General features: G+C 44.4%; 1 long non-coding RNA gene across 1 annotated transcript; it reads left to right on the forward strand.

The window, feature by feature from the left end:
* The first annotated feature begins 631 nt into the window (after positions 1-631).
* Positions 632-14,708, forward strand: LOC115894205. The gene is made up of 3 exons (XR_004054224.1): positions 632-1,164; positions 10,250-10,358; positions 14,506-14,708. It is a non-coding gene; the product is annotated as an uncharacterized LOC115894205 (long non-coding RNA).
* Positions 14,709-21,568: the final 6,860 nt, after the last annotated feature.

Below are 21,568 nucleotides of genomic sequence, written 5' to 3' on the forward strand. Positions count from 1 at the left end.
GACCAAGCTCAGGAATTTGGGTTCTGAGAGGCTGGAGCTGGTCAAAGTTCTAAACAATAATAAAAGGACGTCGTCAGGTTGAATGGCATCTCACCTGTTGACTATGTAAGTCTGATGGGAAAATCACGCTGCTTCCTCCATCCGGATCACCCAGCCTTGCAGCCTTCTGCATCCTGGGGAGGGGGGCCCAGCCAGCACTCACGGTGAGAACAGAGCTCCCTCTTGGGACCCCGTTATGCTGACCCTGGCTTCCCCTTCCAGGAGAAGTAAAGCACAGAAAGGCCTGTTGATGGTAAGATTGCTTGCTGCTTTCTGTGGCCAAAAAAGTCGGGGTTCTATCGTTCCATCTGCCAGCATTTTGAAATAAGTAGCTCTTATTTATTTATTTATTTATTTATTTATTTATTTATTTATTTTACATCTGGTCAGAACCCACCCAAATGGTGATACACAAATGTAAGTATTAATGATATTTTATATTGTTGTTTCGTGTGTGTGTGTGTGTGTGTGTGTGTGTGAAGTTGACTATGTGGCAGCCATAGCCAACCTGCTCTGAAAGAAGTCATGTCAAAGTAAAGATAAAATGCTTATAAAGAAGATTCACAGGCAAAAAAAAAAAATGACCATTTTTGTTATGAGAATATTTTCAGGCATTTTAGAATGAGAGGCTTCCAGAAATGTTTGAAAGCTATGCTGGGAATGAAAGAAAAACCTCTGTTTCAAACTGCATATGGCGGGCACATCAATCAGAAATATTTAGCGTGATTACGTGCAAGTATTTATTAAAAACATGGGGCTTTATTTTAAAGGATTTCTGGGCTTATTGTGCCTAATGTCAGCAAATGTTCGCCTGTCTAGCTCTACCTTTCAGGGAAAGGGCTCAATGGTGGGCATTTAGCAAGATCTGTGCACCTACATGCTGCAGATGGTTTCGTTTTATAAGAGATGAAACTGCATTTGGTGGAACTGATTAAATATAAAAACACCACCATCTGCCATTTATTCTAATATAAAATGGTTTGGGCAGATGCTGACATCTTTCGAGATGATTGATTCATCCCTGACAAGAGAAGACGCTCAGGGGGTTCCAGCTGCCCACCGCTCAGACAATACCAATTTGCGGGCGCTGACGCCAGTCCCACCAGTTTGATTTGGATGTAGCAGGTGAGTCGAGAGCACTTTAATAATGAGAAGCCGGGAATTTCTAAGCACATCGCTCTCTTCTGCCCACTCCCCACCTCCCCTGACTTCTGGCCTACATTTCACCGGGAGAACATTTTCTCTGCGTGCTCCATCCCATCCTGTGCCTGATTCTCCAGTGCTGGGATAACTGGAGGAGTGTTGTTTTCAGAAAATAGTGAGTCTATTTGCACGTTAGTGTTGAAAACTTCCAAACGCTCTCTATATTGGCTACTGTTGGGTTTAAAATGATCTTTTCTAAGTGAACTAGGGGGTTTTGTTAAACGATATATTGTTTATAAAGAAGCCACAGTGCCTGTTGCAGACCAACTTGCAAACAGCTACGTGCATGTTGCTTAAACGTCGGTGGGCATGCTCGTGCCCTTTGCAAAGTGGTACGAGATTGTATGTCTCACGTATAATATTTTCCTAAGCATTTTTTTAACAACCTAAATAATTTCTGGAAGAAGGTGGTGTAGGGATCAAGATATTGACTTGGTGCTATGTTTATAAAACATCTATTTAGGTCATGATTGTTAGATGTAAAATAAATATTTTTCTCTCCTGGAATTAAAGTCAGAGGTGAAGCTGGGTTTTCCCCATCTTGTTCATTACATGTCTGAATATTTACATTCTTTACTAATAATTAGACACAGTGATGTAAGAATATTTCTGGATATTATTATTATTGTTGTTATTTGAGGCAGGGGTCCCACTCTGTTGCCCATGCTGGAGTGCACTGGCCTGATCACAGCTCCCTGCAGCCTCAACCTCCCAGGCTCAAGTGATCCTCCCACTCCAGCCTCCTGAGTAGTGGGACTACAGCTGTGCAATACCACATCTGGCTAATTTTTGTATGTTTTATGGAGACTGGGGTCTTGCCATATTGTCCAGGCTGGTCTCAAACTCCTGGGCTCAAGTGATCCTCCCCCCTTGGCCTCCCAAAGTGTTGGGATTACAGCATTACAGGTGTGAATCACCGTGCTTGGCCTTGATATTTTAAATTAAATGTGGCTATGAATATCACAATGTGTTCGCGCTCTGATTACTATGAATATCACAATGAATATCACAATGTGTTCGTGCTCTGATTACATATATTCCTATGTATATAATTGTGAAGGTTTGTATAGATGTGTTTCCATTTTGGTGCTCATAGGAAATTCTGTTATTTTGAGTCAGAGCCCCGTCCGCTTATTTTCTTTCTATTTTCTCTTGTGCGTTTATTCTCCTAATGCTTTCTAGTCTGGTAGTCAAGGTGGGAGGATTAGATTTCATCTCTTTCCCTGGTGGCATTTTATGTGATTCCTGCACTCAGTGTGCTGGGGACAGCAGCTTTCAGTTCCCATTCTTAGCATCTCTTCCCTGCCTCCTCTCTGCTCTGCTACTCACTCTCCTCTCCAAACTGCTTTTCATGTCTTGCCAACATTCTTTTCTCTATACTGTTATTATCTTGTTTGTTTCTTATTCTTTCAGATTACATACGGAGAACTCTAGGAGCTGCCTTTCCAAAGTTGCAGCAAACTCTGACCGGGTGGTTTCATTCCTGCTGAGTCACACTGAGTCCGCACCCCTCTTCCCTTTTTTCTCTCTCCCACCCTCTGTCTCCTGCCTCTCCCTTGTGGCCTTCCCTCCCTACTCCTCTTCCCTCCAAGAGCATCTACTTGCTGAGACCTCCATCTGACTTTCTACCGAGCTTCTTACAGTTAAAGAGTGCCTGCCGCTGTCTTATGGATCCTGCCTGCATCGTTAGCTCCCATACAGTGGGAGCCTTGAGGGCAGGGATGGTACCAGTATTAGTCTCCCAGGCTGCTGTCGGAGAGAACCATAGCCTGACAGATTCAACAGCAGACATTGATTTTCTCACAGTTCTGGAGACTAGGGTAGAAATCGAGGTGTGAGCAGGGTTAGTTCCTTCTGAGGGCTGAGAGTCGGGATCACAGGGAAGAATAAGCCTCTGCTGTGGTCTGAGCGGCTCCCCACCCCAAGGAAATCCAAATGTTTGAATTCCAAGGCCTGATATCTCAGAATTGGACTGTGTTTTAAAACAGGGTCTTTACAGAGCAATTCAGTTAAAATCGAGGTCCAAGATGGGCCCTAATCCAATATGCCCAACGTCCTTTTAAGAAAAGACAATTTGGACAGAAACACACATAGTGGGAGAGGATGGTATGAAGAGACAGGGAGAAAGCCATCTCCATGTCCAGGAGAGAGCCTGGAAAGGCCCTTCCCTCACAGCTTCACAAGGATCCAACCCTACCCAGACCTTCATTTCCACTTCTGGGCTCCAGAATTGTGAAAAAATAATTTTCTGGAGTTGAAGTTCCCTAGTCTGTGATTCTCTCTGACTGCAGCCTAGGAGGCTAATACAGGTACCATCCCTGCCCTGAGGGGCCCGCTGCACAGGAGCTAAGGAGGCAGGCAGGCACCCATAAGATGGTGGCGGGCAACTGATTGAGCTACAAGATGCTTGGAAGAAAGTCAGATGCTAGTCAGGGGAAAGGCCTGAAGAGGGTAGGAAGGCTTCTTCGAGGAAGAAGCATTGAGGTCACAACTTAAATGATGAGTGCGAAGTTTTCAGGCAGACATTCAGAGGAAAGCTCCCTGGGCAATAGTGAACCTTTGTGCAAACTTAGGAGGGTGTGGGAGAGCTGTGGTTTTGGAACAGTTTTGTCTAGTCCCTCAGGCAATGATGGCGGCCCAGATGGTACCAGTTCCTGCCATCCGATACCCTTCACGGTATGACACTGCTGCCTCCTGCTATACTCTGCTTCATTCTGAATTAACATTCTCTGTTCAGTGAGCAAATGTATTTGCCTCTTGACTCCAACACAGTGCTCAAAGCTTGGGTTTGAAGTATGAAGGAAACATTGGTCCTGCTATCTGTTGCTGTATGCTATATGGCTTAGTCATATAAAATAACATATTGTGTGTCTCACAGCTCTGTGGCTCAGCTGAGCTCAGCTGGGCAGTTCTGACATGGAGTCTCATGTGCTTACAGTCAGATGGTGACAATAACTAGAATTCATCTGAAAGTTTGTCTGGATCGGGGTCCCAGATGACTTCTTCTCTCATATGACTGGCACCCAACTAAGATGTCTGGAACAACTGCGGTTGCCTGGGTCTCTCTCTGTACTGCTCCTCCACACAGTAGCTTGGGCTTCCTCATAGCATGGCAGGATCAGGGGATTTAGGCTTCCTGCATTGTGACTGGCTTTCTCCAAAATCAGTCTTTCTGGAGACAAATGCAGAAACTTGCACCCTGCCTCAGAAGTCAAGCAGCATTGCCTCCATCAAATTTTATTGGCTACACCAGCCAGCCAGAATGTGGGAAGGGCTACAAAAGGGTGTAAGTATTGGGAGGTGCGGTTAACTGGGAGGGGACAGCTTTGGAGAGTAGTTACTACAAGTGTGTTTCAGGTGGTAATACTGAGTTTGCACTGAGTTCCACCTTCCTCATGGTTAATGATATGACTCTGTCAAGAACTTGATGATTGTAAAGAATTTGAACTGGCAACAGCACCACAAAAGATTTTCTTTGTGTAAGAAAACTGGACCAGAAGAGTGTCAGATTTAATACCTAGGTCCCCTTAACAAGAGCCTGTATGACTAAGTACAAATGTCCAAGCCTAGAGCTTCCCTGCCAGCCCAGCGAGGGGCCAAAGTTTCCCAGCAATGGGGACCAGGAACACATTTCTGGCCAGTTTGATTGCTACAAAATCACTTAAGAAAGGATGCCTTTTATAAAGCCTTTAAGCCTGACAGTAAGAAGTGAGGGCTCATTTTCACAACTATTCCGACTACTGATTAGGGAGTACCCACAAGCTGTCTGGCTCCATGACCCACATGTCAGCTTGTGAGGAGTATTCAGGGAAATCCTCTCTGAAGCCAGAGCAACTGAATATAAGTTAAGGTGAGAAATGCTCATTCCTTCTCTAGGAAGTTAACTTTCAATCATAGTTAAAGGATGGCTTCTTCAAAGCAAGCCACCTTGCTTGCTTAATCGTTGCCAGAGAGCAGGACATCACCAGGGAGCAGGACAGTTGGATTTTTAAGTTGCAGGCAGGAACCAAGCGTAATCTGCACTTCTGCATGTAGGCTTATTCCAGGAACCTTCCCGCCACGCCCTGCTCCCTAGCGGTGGTTCCCCAGGTTGGTACTCTTCTGTTCACAGACCCACGAATGACTCTCTGCCTAATTTGTGCCATTTTCCCTGCAATATTTGTTTTCATTTTTTTCTCCTGCAAGCAGATTTCTTCTGACATATGCTCATTTAATCCTAATTGTGATGCACGAACATCTTGTGTACTTAGTGTCTGGGTCCCTGGAGGCTCCGTGCAGCCGAGTGCCATGTGACCCGTGAAACTGTGTCAATCTCATTGGGCAGCTCCTGATAACTGAGACCTCCCATTCCTGATTAAAAATAGGGCAAGTCCAGATTTCTTTTTGTACCTTCCATAGGAATGGTACACTGATTGCTCCCAGATTACATCATACTTACACATGTGTGAGGGAAAAATATTACTGTGGTTTGAGTGTTTATGTCCCTTTAAAATTCATGTTGAAACATAATCTCCAATGCAATGGTATTAAGAGGTGGGACCGGCCGGGAGCGGTGGCTCACACCTGTAATCCCAGCTCTTTGGGAGACCGAGGTGGGTGGATCATGAGGTCAAGAGATCGAGACCATCCTGGCTAACACGGCAAAACCCTATCTCTACTAAAAAATAAATACAAAAAATTAGCTGGGCGTGGTGGTGGCTACCTGTGGTCCCGGCTGCTCTGGAGGCTGAGGCAGGAGAATGGCATCAACCCGGGAGGCGGAGTTTGCAGTGAGCCGAGATCTTGCCACTGCACTCCAGCCTGGGCGACAGAGTGAGACTCCCCCCGCCCCCCCAAAAAAAGAGGTGGGACCTTTGGGGCAGTGATTGAATAGGAGGGCTCCACCCTCCTGAAGGGTTAATGTGCTTAGAAGAGAGGCTCTGGAGGAAGCTCCCTGTCCCTTCTTGCCCTCCTGCCCTTCTGCCCATTTGAGGACACAGCAAGAGGTGCCTCAGTGAGGCAGAGAGCAGCCCTCACCAGGACCACACCTGCTATCACCTTGATCTTGGACTTCCCAGTCTCCAGAACTGTGAGCAATAATGTCTATGACTTATAAATTAGCTAGTCTAAGGTATTTTGTTATAGCAGCCTGGAACTGACTGAGAGGGCTAAGTAATATGTTTTTAGCAGTTCTGTTTCACTGAGTTCAGGCTCCAGCATTTGAAACTGGCAAGTAAGGGCTGAGAGAAAGCATATCCAGTATTAGGAAAGTTGATTTTTAAAGTCCTCCTTATGAAGAGTAGAGGTTTCTCAGGCCTAGCAGTTTGACAACATGAGAAAAACAATCCTTCCCAGTAGGTCTTTTGGGGAACAGCCCAGGCACGCTTGCTTTCAAATGCACACGATGTCAATGGGAGGTTTGGCTTCCATCTGCTCGTCATCAGCCTACCTGACACTGACGGTGAAGGACGAGGAGGATAGCCGGGCAATGAACAGATCTTCCCTGCCCAGAGATGCAGTGTTCCCTCCTCAGGGAATTTGGGGCAGAACTATAGCGTCTCTATGTGATGACCACCTTTCGTGGTCTCTATCATTGGAGGGGTTTGGTGGCACCAACTTTGGTTTTTGCCCAGCCCGAGGTGGCTGACTGAAGGCTATCAGTTCAATATGTTATGTCATTAATTTAATGTGGGGGTGTATTTTTAAATTTATTTTGAAATAAATGAGTACCAGGTTCTTTCATACTTTTGGGATGTTCGTGGGTTCTCTGTGCCTCAAATGCTCTTCTTTCCTCTGTGTATCTGTAAAACTCCTACTTATACCTAAAAACATCCCACAGCCAGAAGCCTTCCCTGAAGGCTGTTTGTATAATCACCACCGAACACACAGAATTGATCAACAAATGGTATTTTAAAAAATGTTCTCCCTTTTCATGTACCGTTTAGTGCCTTTGCAGGCCTCAATCAGTTCAGCCTCAGTTTTCACTATTCCGGACTCTATTTTCACACAGAAGCTCCTCTAATCTTTATTATTTTGTTGCCTTTCTTCTAGTTCTCTAATCTCTTTATGTAGACATATTCACCAGAAAAAAAACGAGGCATATCATGGGGGAAATTAATTCATTTACCATTTCACAAAGCTTTAATCTCATCTTTTTTCCTAAGAAGTATGGATCATCAACTCTGTAAAGGTTGAGAAATGCTTTGTGCTTACGTTTATGGTTATGTTTAATAGTTTGGCTTGCTGTACAGGAGGGCAGAGCACTCTGGGCTTTTATTCCTTAAAACCTTCCGTGGTTGTTAAATAACCTTCCTTCAAATCAGTCACAGTAGGAGTATTTATACCATGGGAATTGGCAAACACTTCAAATCAGGGTTTGTTTTGTTTTTTCTTTCCTTTTTAATGGTGAGCCAGTTTACTATCATACCACAGGTTATAAACAAGAGTTCTGGCAGCCATGGTTGCAGATGTGCCTTTTAGATTAACTTATAGTTCACGAAACATTGATATTCTGTGAGGCCATGCTAGGTACTCATTTATAAATGGGTTTTTAAATAGTTGTGGGATAAACACAATTAAAGATGATTTTCCTAATCAAAGGACTTCTTATAGGCTTTAAAAATGATAATGTGCTTTGGGAATATTCTAGAAAGAGGGGGAGATGTTGAAAATTAGGTGTTTCCTTCAATTATTTATCCAAAGAACTGTCTTTCCCCAGAATACCTATTTATTATTATGTCACTGGCCCCTATGAAATCCTGGCTTAGATTATTTTTCCTGAATATATTATTTTAGATACATCCTGCTTGCTCCCTCCTTTCCTTTCCTATTTCTTTCTTTTTTCCTTCCCTCCTCTCCCCTCCCCTCCCCTCCTTTCCCCTTCTCTCCTCTTCTCTCCTCTTCCCTCCCTTCCCTTTCCTCTTTCCTTTCATCTTTTTTCTTTCCTTTTACCCTTTTTATTTCCTTCTTTCCTCCCCTCCCCTCCCCTCCCCTCCCCTTCCCTTCCTTTTCTCTTTTCTTCAGCTTTGTGAAAGCTTCCTGCAGACCAGAGCTCTCCATGGACTAAGGGAACTCAAAGACTTCCTGGTGTGTTTCCTCATTCATTCTGTATTCGTCTGTTCCTGTCTTTCCCAGTTCTTACGCAATGTCACATTCGTGACAAAAACATTTCTATTACTAACACACAATCTTCGAGACTTTATGAAGTATCTTTTTTGAGAGTCTAATAGACTTGTAGTCTTTCTTTCTCCCCCAGGTATCTTCTTCTCTTCTCTAAAATTCTAGTCAGGTATTGCTGTAAGAGGAAGCTATGTGCACCCTCCCCCATAATTGTGCTTATGTGTTGGATGGCTCAGTCTATGTGCAGTGCGCACAGCAGCTCTAATCCAAATGCAATGTAGCATGTGGCTTCTCACCACCATGACTCAGTGCCTCTGCTTGCACAAGGCTAGGACTATTAATATTGCTTAAATGGGATCAAATAATGAGGGTGATATTAAATGTTTCTTGTAAGGCAATTTTTTGTTATGTTATTAGATTCGTTTGGTGGCCCATTGATCTGAATTGCGAGAAAACAGAAGCCATATTTAAATAGAATATTAAAAATTACCAAAAAAATATTTTAATATGGAAATAAAAATGAGTAAAGACACATACATTTTCCCAAGAAGATATGATTTACAAGGTTCTTGGGGTCTGTGCTCTGGTGAGTTGCAAGTGTCATATTGAGATCTTACCTGGGGGGAAGGGAGCTACGAGTGACCTGAGACCTCTTCTGAATGACCTAAACAAGTGACATTCCAAGCGATAGATGCCCTTGAGGTGTTAAGGATGGTGGTGACAGGATCCTGGACCTCTCACATAAATATTCATGAGCGTGCAAGCTGCTACATGGAGTCAGTTTGGCAATACGTAACAACTAAAAATGGGCTTAGATGTGATGATTTCACTTTTGAAGACTTAGACTAAGGAAATAACATACAGGGCGTTTCCTGCCGTACCATTTATGAATTCAAAAAGGTGGAAAGTAATGTTTAGCGTTGGGGGATTTGTAAAGCACATTATGCTACATGTATAAAATAAATACTATACCAGTGATGCAAAATAATGAATAGTGATCTATATTTATGGAAATGGGAAAATATACATTATATATTGCTAAGTTTAAAAAGCTGGTCATGAAACAGCCAGTTCATATAAATACATTTTGTTGATAAAATTTGCATATTGATATATGTAAAACCCACAAATGTATGTGTGTGTGTATATATATGTGTGTGTGTGTAGGAAAAATCTGAAAGTTTATGTTTCAGGGTGTTAATGATGGATATCACTTAGGAGAATCAATATGGGTTAGCTTTCTTCTTTGTGTTTTTGTTTATTATCTGATTTTCTAAACAACGTTACTGTTATTTTAGTGTAGAGAAAAAAATAACCCTAAAGCTGTTGGTTTTGTCTCTCAGGCCTGGGCTTATTTCCAAGACCCTGAAATCTCTTATTTCTCAGAACCAGGAACCACCTTTTTCTTCCTGCTGGCCCAACTGTCTGTTCCCTGTCCCCAGGGCCTGCCTGACTGTGGGCAGAGGCCCGCAAGCTAGATTTTCTGGGGCTCCACGTTCTGGAGCTGAGTTTACAGTAGGGCTGCTCAGTTTGCCTTTCTGGAATTCTGCCTTGTCACTGAGCCCCAATCCTAGCCCTTGATTTTTTTTTTTAATTGCCGATTTCTGTCCTTAAGTCCTTGCCTTGTGATCTACCAGCATCCCAGGTCTCCCAGCACCATCTCCTCTGTTGATCTTCCCTGGTATTGATGTGCACCTCCCACCCAAGGTGTGGTCACAGGAACCCTGCAACCTGCTGACTGATGCTCTGCAGAGCTCCCTTCCTAGGGTCTGTCACACATAGAGATGGTGCCCTCACTGACCATCTACCATGTGCTGTGACCAGCAGACTGGACTGCCTCTCTGTCCCTACAGTGAGTTCCTGGCCACATCACCACGGTGCCTACTCATGCTTATGCATCTCCTTACAGCTTAGGCCTTCCCCGGCCTGTCCAGGAATGGTGTCCATTCTCAACTGTGAATCCTGGAGATTCCACCTCCGTCTAGTCTCCAGACAATTCAACCCAGGACTGTTACTAGGTAGGTGTTTGCATAACCATCAATACTTTTGGATAAATTCATCTAGTTAGGGGAATTCTGTGAGAATCAATGATATGCTGGGTGCAGGGAATCTTATTTGAGAATTGTTAGGATAGTTATTTTTTTCACATGTAGTTATTATTTTTTAAAATTCAGTAGTTTTTTGGGTACAAGTGGTTTTTGGTTACAGGGATAAGTTTTTTAGTGGTAATTTCTGAGCAGTTTACACTGTACCCGATAAGTAGTCTTTTATCCCTCATGCCTCTCCCACCCTTCCCCTGAGTCCCCAAAGTCCATTATATCATTCTTATGCCTTTGCATCCTCATAGCTTAGCTCCCACTTATAAGTGAGAACATACGATATTTGGTTTTCCATTCCTGAGTTACTTCACTTGGAATAATGGCTTCCAGCTCCATCCAAGTTGCTGCCAAGGCCATTATTTTGTTCCATATTATGGCTGAGTAGTATAGAATGACGGATCTTTTTGAGAATTTGGTGAAAGGATTCGTGCCCTGGCATTTTAGGATGCGCTGAAGACTTCTGGCTTTCCCATCATTTCCCTTATCCCCATTCCCCGTGGGGGCTGCTTTCTGATAGGGAAAGGAAGATGCTTTGTCAATGGGCTATTACTACCTGGGAGGGTTTGTCTGTGAACAGCAGGACCTCGAGATGGTGTCCCAGCCCCAATTTAGGCTGTTGTGATGGCAGGAAGGCATTTTTAGCCTAGTGCCCATTTTCACCACGTCTTCCTTATTCCCACTGTGGAATATCAACTACTCTGCTTTTCCCTGGGTTGCCTCAAAACTCAGACTTCTTCGTAAGTGCTGGCTTCAGTCTGTGAACTCCACTTTCTTTTGGTGCTTTCTCCCCTATCCCGTCTTCATCTCTGGTGCCTTCACTGTGTTGATCCTTGTTATGGTCTGAATGTGCCGCCTCCAAAATTCAGGTGCTGCTAATGTGATGGTGTTAAGAGGTGGGACCTGTGAGAGGTGACTAGGCCATGAGGGTTGCTCTATTGTAGATAGTTGGATCAGTTCCCTTTACAAGGGGGCTTGATGTGGGGAGTTTGTTTTCTCTCGCCCTCTGCCTTCTGCCACCTGAGGACACAGTAAGAAGGCCCTCGCCATATGCTGGCACCTTGATCTTCGACTTCCCAGGCCCTGGAAGTGAGGAATGAATTTCTGTTTTTCATTCATTGCTCAGTCTCTGGGATTCTGTTCCAGCAGCCCAAACAAACAAAGAGAGTCCTTCAGCCCCCATTTCCACGAATGGCAAAGATTTATGGGGGTGGGGCCACAATTCAGTCCACCCTCTCGGCCCTAAAAATATTCATGTCTTTCTCACATGCAGAATGCATTTCTACCCATTTCTTCTTCTTCTTTTTTTTTTTTCTTTTTTCTTTTTTGAGATGGAGTCTCTATTGCCCAGGCTGGAGTGCAATGGCACCATCTTGGCTCACTGCAACCTCCGCCTTCCAGGTTCAAGTGATTCATTCTCTTTCCTCAGCCTCCCAAGCAGCTGGGATTACAGGCGTGTGCCACCACACTTGGCTAATCTTTGTATTTTTAGTAGAGACGGGGTTTCACCATGTTGGTCAGGCTGGTCTTAAATGCCCGACCTCAGGTAATCCACCTGCCTTGGCCTCCCAGAGTGCTGGGATTACAGGTGTGAGCCACTGCACCTTGGCCCATTTCTACCCATTCTATTTGCTCAAATAGTCAAAAAGCTCCAGCTAACCACAGGAGGCTCTGACGGGTACCTTGTGTGCAAGGGAGGCTTTGAAAGACAGATTTACAAAATGCAGAATCCTTTTGCACCATGAACTAAGTTGATACAATTTCAAGTAGAAAAATCAGGCCCGACACAGACAGATAAAATACTAAAATAATGCTGTTTTAAAATTGAAAACAAGGCTCAATGGGCTTTGGTGAGAGGGTGAAAGTCACAGAATTTGTGGAGGAGGGAGTCGGGCTAGGTCACAAGCCCTTTTGGGCATCTGCTCCTCCCATTCTGCAACACTCATTTGTCTGTGTCTTGTCCAGCAGGAATTGATGTATCGATGTGTGGCCTCAGAGTCAATGCATTTTTTTTTCCAGTAAAATGTGTAATATGCATGGCATAGTGCGGAACAGATGAAAACAAGTAACTAAAAAAATCAGAACCTGCCTAGAAATAACCAGTTCTGGTTCTCATAACTGTCAGTATCTTCTTTTTTCACACTTTGAATCAAGGATTCCACTGTTTTGAAATGAGCTTGAAAAGCACACGAATTATGCTTGTGGAGGGGATGGAGAAGTCCCGCTTTCTGTCCAGGAGAACCTGGGAGGATGTTTTTGCTCTCTTCTTCCAGCTCACTCTGTCACTCCATTTGTGTCACGGCTGGGCCAAGCAGGGCTGTAACTCCCTGTGCACAGTGGCTGCTTTTTCCTTTGGCTTGGTTGAATATCCTGATAAATAACATGCAGTCTACAGCTGTTCATATCATGTTCCTTTTTCTAAGCAACACTTCTGTGTCCATTTCCACTATTGTAGGCTTTGCCTCGATAGGTAAAGAATGTACATGAGTACAGTGGGACTAGGTGTTAAGTGAAATTGAACGAGTGGCAGTGGAAAAAGACCGTGAGGTGTGAGCTGCCTTGGAGGAACTAGATTCTCTTCTTGCTGGGACCCAGATACTCTTTTGGCAGGCCTGGCATACAATTTACTTAAAATCATTTTCTCTCTCTCTTCTCATCCCTTTCCCTTCTAAAATTCATTTTGTAGATCAACACTATGTGTCCTGGGTCGAGTAATTGATACAAATGCCTTTTCTCATTTAGAGACCACTTGCAAAAGAGAAAATTATTTTTCCAATGGAAATTGGCTTTGAAACCCCGTCTCTACTAAAAATACAAAAATATTAGCTGGGTGCAGTGGCGGGCGCCTGTAGTCCCAGCTACTCAGGAGGCTGAGGCAGGAGAACGGTGTGAACCCAGGAGGCGGAGCTTGCAGTGTGCTGAAATCACGCCACTGCACTCCAGCCTGGGCAGCACAGCGAGACTCCGTCTCAAAAAAAAAAAAAAAAAAAAAATTTTGCCAGGGTGTGAGCTATAGAAATGATGCTATTAGAGTATATCCATGTAAATTATGCAATTGCACCATTTAAAGCTTATTAAAGTCATGCTTTACTATGTAAAGCAATTTTTGGTTATCACAAATGTGACTTACTTGTTTTGCATCACTAGGAGGTCTATGCTGTTGGGTGATGTTCCCTAAAGGAGTCTTGCAGTTAGACTCACAGCATGAAAGTGAACAGTGCATGGACACCTGAGGGATTCCTCTTGCAAATACAGTGTTATTTATCATCTACCAGTCAGCAGAGAGGGAAAACATAAAGGATCACCCATGGAAATTTGGAGTAGAAAGCAGGTGCATCAAGTCCTCATCTCTATTTTTTTCACTGTCTCAATGATTCACCCTGTCACTGGTCACTATTCTATTCAGCTTCATGCCTCAGTTTCCTAATCTGCACATGTGTCATATGATTATTGGAGGGTTAAGTGAAGTAACACATGCAGTGTTCTTGAAGCAGAGCCTGGCATGCAGTAAACACATCATAATTGTTAGGTATTATGGTTATTATAATACCATTAGCAATCCAGGCTGAAATTAGATCCTACTCCTCAAAGAGAATGCTCAGCTGAACAGATATCATGAAAAAGCAGACTTTCACGACCACCACATACCCCTGGGACATAGGTTGCAGTGCGTAGGAATGTGGGTAACCAACAAGGAAGGACTTACAAAGTGAACATCATGCTTCTTGGAACCTGAAGACCATACAATTTGTTTGAAGAAAAACCCATTAGGAGTGGCCAGGATAGTCGGAATCAGATGCCTTCCAACATTATATGGAGAGGTGAGGTCCTGGCAGAAATTGCACATATTTTGATCATTTTAGAACAAAACCTCCCAGATTGTATGACTTGAACCTCATATGTCAATCTTATTCTAGACACACTGTCAGCTTAGTGTCACAATGCTCATGATGATGTGTTTTGACAGCAACATCTGTCACACCTCCCATGGCCTCTGTTTATTTGGCTGGTGTAGCTGACGTTGTGGGGATCCCCTTTCCTTCAACTCTTTCTTGTCCATTTCTCCCAGACTCCATGGACTCTCTGAGGAAATGCTGCTTCAGATGCAGGAGGAAGGACCTCTGGTGCCAGCTGGTTTTGCAGCTATGACCTCTAATCACGTGCTTAAAATCCATCTGTCAAAGAACATGGGGTTGCATTACAAACATCAAAAACTATTTGAGTATCCGTCACACACAAGGCCCTTGGGAAGAGTAAACGCACAGGATTTGTAATGAGACTCAGTTACAGTTGCAGTAAAGGTGAGAATTGCAATAAAACCCAAAGCCAAAGCTCATTTCTCTGAGAAGGTGCAGCCACCTCTCCTAACCACACTTTTACCAGCATTGTTAACAAGCCCATCTATGGGTATGTTCTGGTTTCATTTGTAGTAAGATGATGCATGAGGCTTTTCTTGTGCAACTAAGATGCATAGTTGACAACAATATGTGTTAAGTGTTCTCCTATTCTTAAAGAGAGTGTTAGAAATTAATGTTGGACACCTTCCATAGGCCTTATAAACACCAGCCACCATCCTGCCACTGCCATCCCCACAAAGTCGGGTGGCTGGCGTTCTTGGGTGCATGGAGTCTGTGGTGGTGAGGGAGTCCTACAGTAGAGGGTGGTGTCTCTTTCCTTGAAGTCAAGGGCAGGACTCCAGGGGAATTATTAGGGTCCATGGAAGGGTCTGCAGCACGAGGAGCCTGGCAGCTTTCTCCCTCTGGACACTCGCTGAGCTCCAGAAGTTCCGGGGCCCGTCTTGGTGCCGCTGTCAAAATGGAATCTGGGGGAGTCTTTGGGAGAGCTTCACACAGGTTCCCTGGAGTCGGAGGATGTGCTCTGCCACAGAGGCTGTTGTCTATTTTGGGTCCAGAGATTTCTGAAGGCAGGAGGCAAGCTGAGACCACAGTGTTATATGCCTGGGAGAAAGATGCGGGTCACCTTCACCCCGTTCCAGTTTTCTGAGTCCATTAGAAGGTGTAGAAGAAGTCTCAGGTTCTTGTGGCTCCATGTGGGAGAGGATGGAGGTTACTGGAGGCATGGGATCCTTGAGACGATGGTTACAGGGTGCCCAGAGGAAGCATGGTTTTCCTTGCTCAGGAGGCCAAGGTATAGCTGAACGCCATATGCAGGAGACCACACAAACCAACCACTGGGAGGGCACCTCTTTTTTTTTTTTTTTTGTGAGACAGAGTTTTTCTCTTTTTGCTCAGCCTGGAGTACAATGGTGTGTTCTTGGTTCACTGAAACCTCCGCCTCCCGGGTTCAAGTGATTCTCCTGCCTCAGCCTCCCAAGTAGCTGGGATTACAGGCGCCTGCCACCATGCCCAGCTGATTTTTTGTGTTTTTAACAGAGACAGGGTTTCACCATGTTGCCCAGGATGGTATCGATCTCTTGACCTCATGATCCACCCACCTCGGCCTCCCAAAGTGCTGGGATTACAGGTGTGAGCCACCGCAGGGAGGGCACCTCTTTAGCAGAGGCGCAGGCACCAGATGGTTCCCTTGGAGATGATTCCCTTGATGGCCCCTTTCCCATGGCCAGACCCTCCTCCTCATCCCCTTTCAGACCTAGGTAGCAGCATCCTGCTGCTAGTTCCTGGGTCTTTAAGTCACCCTGTTGGTTCCCTTAACCTGCTCGCCCCTCTGGAAACAGTCTATTCAATAAGTGCTTCAATAGCCCTTGGGTGTGTCATCTTGGTCCGCCAGGACCCTGACAGATGCACCAGCCTCCTCACTCAGCCTTCCTCCCCCTGACCCAGCCTTCCAGACCTGGCCATGGGCCGGCAGCATCAGCGCTACCTGAGTTTGTTGGCAATGCAAAACCTCTGGCCTACCCTGTTCCAAGGGAGTCAGAATCTGTGTTTTCAGAAGACCCACGTGACCTGTGTGCAAATTTGAAAAGTGCCTATGGAAGATGGGGAGGAGGGGTATGAAGATGAAATCACCCCCCACCCTACATTCCACAATCTGTTCAGATACTGGCCAGACAGACTCCCCAGACACCTGCTGCCCACATTCTTCTTTCCTGTCTCCCATGGGCAGACACGCAGCACATCTGACCTGGACTTACGCTGCCTGGGTTTGAATCTTACCTCTCCTGCTTGCTAGCTGTGCGATTCTGGGAGAGTTCTTTAACCCTGCCTGTTTCCTTGTTTGTCCCATGGGGATACTAATTGTGGAGACGATCAAACAGCATGACACGTAAGAGGCGAGGGAACTAGCCATGTGGCTGTATGTGGGAAGAACAATTCCAGCAAGGAAGGCCAGCAAGGGAGCCCCATGAATGGAGGGCAGTGCCTGCCACAGCATCCCTCAATGTCTGCTGAGGAATATTGGTAGTGGTGGTATCATTTTGGGTAGGAGGTAATATACAGGCTGGAAAAATCCAATTTTCTATTTCTATTCATAAATAGAAGACAATCACCTGAAATGATGATCATGGCAGCATTTGCATTTACTTTAGAGTCAGCGAGGCCCTTTCAGAGGCACAATACAGATACTTAGAGGATAAGAAGTAAAGCCATGGAAAGATCACTCCAGCCTGCCCTCAGTCAGATGGAGCACTTCCAGAGTCAAGTTTACTGTAAATGAATCCCTGCTTCCAAATGTAATTCTGCAGATGCACTTTGATTTCACAGCCATTGATCAATAATTCATTTGGCTTGTGACTACCGATGACATGATTTAATATGTCCAGCTAAATTATGTTCCCATAAGAACACTCATGCATACCAAAGGAAAAAATTACAGTTATCATAGTGCTGGCCTCTAATTGAAGCAAGCCTGCATGCTGGCCTAGACTTGTTGTTTGAAGGAAAAAAAAAGTCATGTGATCAAATCAATAGGGGACCTAAGTGCAGAGAACTCTTTATGAATCCAGGACTATGGAGGGGCCTTCTATTAATGTCACTCCCTAATCAGGAGCATCTGGATTGAGCACTGATATGGTTAGGCTTTGTGTCCCCACCCAGATCTCATCTTGAATTTTAAGTCCCATCATCTCCAAGTGTCAAGGGAGAGACCAGGTGGAGGTAATTGAATCATGGGGCTGGAATTTCCCCCGTGCTGTTCTCGTGATAGTGAGTGAGTTCTCACGAGATCTGATGGTTTTATAAGGGGCTCTTCCCTGCTTCACCAGGCACTTCTTCCTGCTGCCATGTGAAGGTGCCTTGCTTTCCTTTTCGCCATGACTATAATTTTCCTGAGGCCTCCCTAGCCATGCAGAACTGTGAGTCAATTAAACCTGTTTCCTTTATAAATTACCCAGTCTCAGGCAGTTCTTTATAGCAGTATGAAAATGAACTAATACAGGCACCGTTTATAAATACCTACCACCGAGATTAGGACTGGAAGGGCAAAGGTGACAAGCATCCAGGAGAATTACAATTGTTTGGAGTAATCCCAAGTACTCACTCCAACTTCCTAAGAAGCACCGTCCTCATTTTTACCTTTGATTGTGATCTCTGTTTAGTTCCCTGCAATATTCTCTTGGCCTCTCCTTGTCTAGAGGTTGTGGGAGATGTGGAGTGAAAGGGCAGAAGTAACCAGGCATAGGTTTGAGGACACCTTAATGGTGGGAATGTTACTTGATCTAAAGATATTCCAAGGCTTGGTTTCTATTAAAAAAGGGAGTCTGGTATCCAGGGGATTTTGTGTGAGACTAAATTAAACACTGGAAAGAGCCAGAATAACACACCTCCTCTGTTTTCACTGTGGTTAAACACTTTGTGTCATGTCTGACATTTTTTTTCCTTACATTGGGATTTCTCTTTCTCTGCTGCCACTGTCCTTGAAAGTAACAGCAACCCCAGTATAAAGTAGTAGTTAAAAGCATTGGAATTGGCATCAGACTGTCTGGATTCAAATTGTCACTCCATTGCTCACTAGCTGTGTGATCTTGGGAAGTTACTTAACTTCTCTGTTTCAGTTTTAATATCTGTAAAACAGGCATAATTATATCATCTTGCCCCTATGGTTGTTGTGAAGAGTAAATGAGTTTTAATGGAATTTGATTCTTAGTGCAGTGCTTGGTATATATTATACTTATGATATAATAAATATTAACAATATAAAAATATACATTTATTGTTATTATTTTTACCAGTGGTTTCCTAACTGGTCCCTCCCTCTACCTCCAGTCTTTCTATCCCAGTCCACCACTGTTCACATCACTGCCAAAGTGAAATTCATTCAGCCACATGGTGATGTGACTCTACCAACCTCCGAACCCCCATGTCCTGTGCATTCAGCTGTCAGAGGGAAGCAGAGGGTGGCAGGGTGAATTGCAAGGGCCTGGGTCAGCAGGGGTAGAGATCAGTCTTCTCTCTGGTCTATGGACCAAAGAGTCACATGGTTCTAGTTAACTTCAAGGGAGACTCGAAGTGTAGCCTCTCTATGGCACCAGGAAGAAAACAGATGAGGTTTGTGGCAGATTCTGGTCTCCGTCCCAGGCCTTGAGGCAGGAAGAACTGGACTGTTTGACGAAAAGAAGGAAGGCCACTTTGCTTAGCGTTTAGCAAGCAAGGGGGTGAATGAAAACAAACGAGGACAGAGGTTAGGCTGGAATCGCTCCTGCAGGCCACGTTAAGGAATTCTGACTTTATTCCAATATAAATTGGAAGTCTTTATAAAAAGTTTTATGCCAGGGGGTGATATGAACATATGTATGTCTTAAAGAGACCTGCTGGTGTGAAGAACTAATCAGGGAGTGGATTAGTTTCCCATTGCTGCTGTAATAAATTATCACCAGCTTGGTGGCTTAAAACAGCCCATATTTCTTCTGTTACTGTCTGGAGGTCAGAAGTAGAAATCGAAGTGTTGGCAGAGCTGTGTTTCTCCTACAGGCTTCAGGAGACAGTCTGTCTCCTCGATTTTTCTGTTTCCTCGAGGCCTCCTGTGTTCCTTGGCTCATGGTCCCTTCCTCGGTCTTCAGAGCACATCATTCCAGCCTCTCATTCTGTTGTACCATCATCCTCACTCCCTCTGACTGTAACCAACTGCCTCGCTCTTATATGAATCCTGTGATTACACGAGACACACCCAGATTATTCAGAAAAATCCCCCTACCTCAGCAGCCTTTATTTAATCACAGCGGTGAAGTCCCTTTTGCCAGTAAGGTAAAAAATTCAAAGGGGTTCCCGGGGTCTGAAGGTGATACCGTTCAGCTGGCCCAGGAACAATGATGGTGGCAAGACGACTGGGTAAAATATCGTCATCATTGTCCTAAACCATGAGGGGGTAAACAGAAGGGCATGGCCCTGAAAGCGATTTAGGAGGCAGGATCCACAGGTATTGGTCCTTGACTGGTCCTGGGAGATAATAAAGAACGAGTAACAAAGAAAAAGCCCAGGCCTCTTGCTTGCATGTAATTCATGAAATAATGAATGGAATCATTTGAAGAGTCTATTCGGCAGCTAATGATGAGTAAAAATTCTGAAATTGTCTGTAATTTATAAGGTTTATGACAAGGAAGGAACTCATAATTATAAACTGGTTATCACTGGATATTATACACTGATTTTGCCTGAATCATTAATTAGCAAATGAATCAACAGCTGCTGATATCTCATAAACAAGCTATTCTAAATTATTCTTTAAAAAGTACCATGCAGTAAAAGGAAGACCTATCGAGGTGAAGATTGAGAAATATTCCTTAGAGTTATTTTTATGTTTCAGGACATATTTTAAAAACTATGTTTCTGGATTATCAACTTTCACTCAAAAAGCCAAAGTAAAGGTTGAGTTACAACAAATTCAACACTTTAATTTAAAAATTGATGTGGAATAAACAGTTGTCTGTTTTCCAATGTCTCAAGGCCATTTTATGATTTTGGTTACCCTCCAATGGTTATGGGCCTTAGCTTTGATTTCACTTTTCTTCCTCTTCTTCTTTCAGTTCTGTTCCAGTGATCTATTGCTGCATAGTAAACTACCCCACATGGATTAGTCTGTTCTCATTCTGCTCTGAAGACATACTCTAGACTGGGTAATTTATAAGGGAAACAGGTTTAACGGGCTCACAGTTCCACATGGCTGGGGAGGCCTCACAATCATGGCAAAAGGTGAAGGAGGAGCAAAGGCACATCTTACACGGTGGCAGGCAAGACAGCATGTGCAGGAGAACTGCCCTTTATAAAACCACCAGATCTCAGAGACGTATTCACTCTCACAAGAGCAGCATGGGAAAATCCTGCCCCCATGATTCAATTAACTCCCATGGGTTCTTCCCACGACACGCAGGGATTATGGGAACTGCAATTCCAGATGAGATTTGGGTGGGGACACGGCCAAGCCATATCACCACAATGTAGTGACTAAATACAATAACCATTCTTTAAATTTTTTGAGACGGAGTCTCACTCTGTTGCCAGGCTGGAGTGCAGTGGCATGATCTCAGCTCACCAAACCTCCACCTCCAGGTTTCAAACCATTCTCCTGCCTCAGTCTCCTCAGTAGCTGGGACTACAGGCACATCCCACCACAACCAGCTACACTTTATATTTTTAGTAGAGACGGGGTTTCACCATGTTGGCCAGGATGGTCTCGATCTCTTGACCTCATGATCCACACATTTCAGCTCCCCAAAGTGCCGGGATTAGTCCTGAGCCACCGGGCCTGACCAATAACCATTTTAGCATGCTTTATGATGTTGTGGATAAGGGTTTCAGGAAGGGACTAACTGATGATCCTTCTGTTTCACTTGGTGTGGACCAGGACTGCTCAGTGGAGTTCACTGGGGGCTGGTCTGAATCATCCCAGACAGCTTCATTCCCATACTTAGAGTCTTGGCAGGGTGGGCTGCAGGGTTGGGCTCAATGGGACCCTCCCTACCTCCATGTCCCCTCAAGTCTTCTTCACACAGTCTCTCCAGCAGGGCAATAGAGACTCCTTACATGAGAGCTCAGGGCTCCAAGGGGCCAAGGTGAAAGCTTCACGTTCTCCTAAAGGCAAGTCTTGGAACTGGCCTAGAGTAGGGTTGCCAGCTTTAGCAAATATGAGACAATGCCCAGTTCAGTTTGAATTCCAGATAAATAACACTGATTATTAGTATAAGAGTGTCTCAAATATTGCATGGAACATACTCATGCAGA

Source organism: Rhinopithecus roxellana, chromosome 17 (genome assembly GCF_007565055.1).
Source record: "Rhinopithecus roxellana isolate Shanxi Qingling chromosome 17, ASM756505v1, whole genome shotgun sequence".
Classification (NCBI taxonomy): Eukaryota; Metazoa; Chordata; class Mammalia; order Primates; family Cercopithecidae; genus Rhinopithecus; species Rhinopithecus roxellana.